Raw genomic sequence first — 4,124 nt, forward strand, 5'->3', positions numbered from 1 at the left:
AAAACATTCCACCTGTGTGAAACTGTGCAAGACCCGCGGATCCAGGCTCAGAAAACATTCCACCTGTGTGGAAACTGTGCAAGAACCACGGATCCAGGCTCAGAAAACATTCCACCTGTGTGAAACTGTGCAAGACCCACGGATCCAGGCTCAGAAAACATTCCACCTGTGTGAAACTGTGCAAGGCTCCTCCTGCCACTGTTTTGACTTTCTCACAAAATGGGGATGAGAATGAGGAGTTCTTATGAAGAACTCAGTTTCATTTTTAAGTGAAAATTAAATGAGATCCCATATGCGAAGGCACCTACGGTCACCCCCGGTAACTGACAGACTTTCAGCCAATGCACAGCTTCCAGAAAGCACGACAGGAGACTCAGGAAGCATTTACTGACTGCTCTGGATGAAGAGAACCCTGGAGCAGGAACCCCGAGCTAGCACAGAAGACCCCAACTTCGGAGAACTTACCATTCCGCTGAAAAAACCATTTTATGCTCCTGTTTATTCTATCAGGCAAACACTTTCAAACACCAGCAAGGCAACATTTGGAAAAGGGGAGGCTCCTTAGCCCCCACTCCTGCCAATAACTGGCCGTATGCTCTTGTGTTTAGCCTTTCTGGGCCCTTTGCTCCTGTACTGGTCAAATAGAGGATTGAACTACCTGAATGTCAAGGCTTGTGCCCAACTCTACAATTCCACAACCTTGACTGTATGAACAGATGAAGAGAATAAGACTGGGGGAAGGAGTGGAAGGGCCTCCACTCAGTGAAGAAAGACTCACGGAGCCCCCATGACCACTGGGTGCCAGGATCCATGCAGGGCCTAGGGGCACGGCCCCAGCAAAGCTGCCCGGGTTCTTGCTGGGGTTTGAGGTCTCGCTCTATGACCTCTCTGTGCCTCAGTTTCCCGAGGACACAAGAAGCAAACAATTCAGCAGGGAAGATACCACCTGACCAATTAGAACTGAGAGGTCAAGGGGATGTTGGGACTTAAGTCTCAGAAGCCACGTCGTTGTCCTGTCTTTGGAACCTTGGATGGTTGTCCAGAGCACTTGGCTCATCACTGTGGATCACACAATTAATAATAATAATAATAATAATAATGAAACATTTACTGAGTGACTACTATGTGCCATGTATTTCTAAGCATCTTACATATATGAACTTTTTTTTTTTTTTTTTTTTCTGAGACAGAGCTTCACTCTTGTCGCCCAGGCTGGAGTGCAGTGGCATGTTCCTGGCTCACTGCAACCTTTGCCTCTCGGGTTCGAGCGATTCTCCTGACTCAGCCTCCCGAGTAGCTGGGATTACAGGCATTTGCCACCACACCCGGCTAATTTTTTTTGTATTTTTAGTAGAGACAGGGTTTTACCACGTTGGCCAGGCTGGTCTTGAACTCCTGACCTCAGGTGATCCACCCACGTCAGCCTCCCAGAGTCCTGGGATTATAGGCGTGAGCCGCCGTGCCCAGCCCATATATGAACTTTTAAAATCCTTACATCAACCCTCTCAAGTAGAGACTAATACCATCTCCATTTGACAGATGGAAACACTGAGGCACGCTAAGCAACTCCTGCAAAGACACACGTCCAGGAAGTGGCAGAGCCAGATTTCAAGTTTAGACAGCTGGGATCTGGAGCCCATGCTTTACATCCTGAAAGAATAAGGCTTTCTCAGAGCAGAGGAGCAGACCCTCTAGAGGCTCTTTCTCAGGCACATCGCTCACCTTTTCTGGGTTAATCAGCTGTCTTCTGTACAGCGAGCAGATCTACAGTTACGCTGGGGTGTGGTAAAAACCACCTGAGGATGGCCTGGCGCGGTAGCTCACGCCTGTAATGCCAAAACTTTGGGAGGCGGAGGCGGGCAGATCACAAGGTCAGGAGATCAAGACCAGCCTGACCAACATCGTGAAACCCCGTATCTACTAAAAATACAAAAATCAGCTGGGTGTGGTGGCACGTGCCTGTAATCCCAGCTACTTGGGAGGCTGAGGTAGGAGAATTGCTTGAACCTGGGAGGCAGAGGTTGCAGTGAGCTGAGATCGTGCCGCTGCACTCCAGCCTGGTGACAGAGTGAGACTCCGTCTCAAGAAAAAAAAAAAAAAAAAGAACCACATGAAGGCGCTACTCAGATCAATCCTAGTCCTGACGCCCACAGCTGGCCTGGCAGTTCCCACAGACACTGAGGGATGCGTGGCAGCTCCAGGGCTCTGGTACTGGAGACAGAGAGCTGAATACAAAACAGGCCTGGCCTCAAAGAATTCACAATAACACAGCACGAAGCCAAGTATGGCAAGAATAAAGTCATGCTGCAGAGAGCCCAGAGGCAAGCGAGATGATGGGGGCTGGAGTATGTTGGAAATGTTCAGAGAAATGGTCTGGAGGGAAAAGGAGGTGGAAGGACAGGCTGTGTGGGAGAAAAAAAGGGGATTTCTGGTCAGGCATGGTGGCTCATGCCTATAATCCCAGCGCTTTGGGAGCGGAGGCAGGCAGATCACTTGAGGTCAGGAGTTCGAGACCAGCCTGGCCAACATGGTGAAATCCCATCTCTACTAAAAATACAAAAACTAACCAGGCGTGGTGGCCCTTGCCTGTAATTTCAGCTACCCAGGAGGCTGAGCCAGGAGAATCGCTTGAATCTGGGAGGCAGAGGTTGCAGTGAGCCAAGATCGTGCCACTGCACTCCGGCTTGGGCGACAGAGCGAGACTCCATCTCAAAAAAAAAAAAAAAAGAAAGAAAGAAAGACACGTTGGGGGGGAATTCAATGGCTGGTGGCTGGGCCCAGGGCATGTACTCCTACCTTGAGCCAGATCCGGGTGTAGGTCCCTGCCCTTGCAGACCCTGGTCATGTCCTAGGTCCTTGCGGTGAACAGACAAGGAAGGCCCCCGCCCTTGTGGGACTTACAATCTCGTGGGGATGGTCTTTGGGTCCCTTTCAGTTTGGGCTCCTCATTACTGATTCTAAGCCTGAAAGATGGTTTGAGGCCAGGACTGGGAGGTGCCTTTAATGCCGGGCTAAGGAGTTTAGAATTTTGCCCACAGAAAACAGAAGCCATCCATGGAGATGGAGCAGGAGCTCATCTGAGAACAAAGGTGTTTAGGAAGAGTGACCTGGCTGAGAGGCACAGAACCACAATCCTTGAATATTCCCACTGACTCCCTCATACCCTGGCTGTCTCTTCCCTGCATTTACATTAATAGCTTTAACATTAATAGACTTTATTTTTTGAGTAAATTTGAGTGGAAAGCACAGAGAGCTCCCCCACACCCTCTCCCCTCACCTTAGACCATCATCATCCAGCACCGTGTGGTAACATTTGTTACCACTGATGAAACTTCATAGAGACATCAATCCCAGCCTTTTCAAAAACAAGCTTTTTGGCCCAGCATGGTAGCTCACGCCTGTAATCTCAGCATTTTGGGAGGCCGAGGTGGGTGGATCACTTGAGGTCAGGAGTTCGAAACCAGCCTGATCAACGTGGTGAAACTCCGTCTCCAGTTAAAAGAAAAAAAAAATACAATATTAGCCAGGCGTGGTGGCGCACACCTGTAATCCCATCTACTTGGGAGGCTGAGGCAGGAGAATCACTTGAACCCAGGAGGCGGAGGTTGCAGTAAGCCGAGATTGCACCATTACACTTCAGCTTGGGCAACAAGAGCAAAACTCCGTCTCAAAACAAAACAAAACAAAACAAATCAAACAAAAAAAAAGAGCTTTTCTGTTCTCTGTCTCTCGGCACCCTTTGAGAAGATGGCAGGATCCAAAATCCTGTAGTGGCAGATTCCAGCCAGTGTGCACATTAAGATCATCTTTGGCCTCTTCACAAAATCCAGATGCTCAGACCCCACTTGGACCGAATGAGTTGGAGCCTGCGGATCTGCAGCCTGGGTGTGTAAATAGGGCTCTGATTTGCTCCTTTGGTTGAGAACCTCCAATATTTGGCCTAGAACTGGGTCAGGTAGTCTCCAAAATGGAGGCACCATTTTCCCGATATGCCGCTCTGTGGTGCCAGCTTTTGTGACCACTTGGTCACAATTGCTCCTGTGCAGTTTCTGATGGGACTTAGTGAATGCACAGGCATTTTACGAGCTGCGAGGTAGAAAGAACTGAGCTCCTAGGGGAAGGCG

This window comes from Pongo pygmaeus, chromosome 23, assembly GCF_028885625.2.
Source record: "Pongo pygmaeus isolate AG05252 chromosome 23, NHGRI_mPonPyg2-v2.0_pri, whole genome shotgun sequence".
NCBI lineage: Eukaryota > Metazoa > Chordata > Mammalia > Primates > Hominidae > Pongo > Pongo pygmaeus.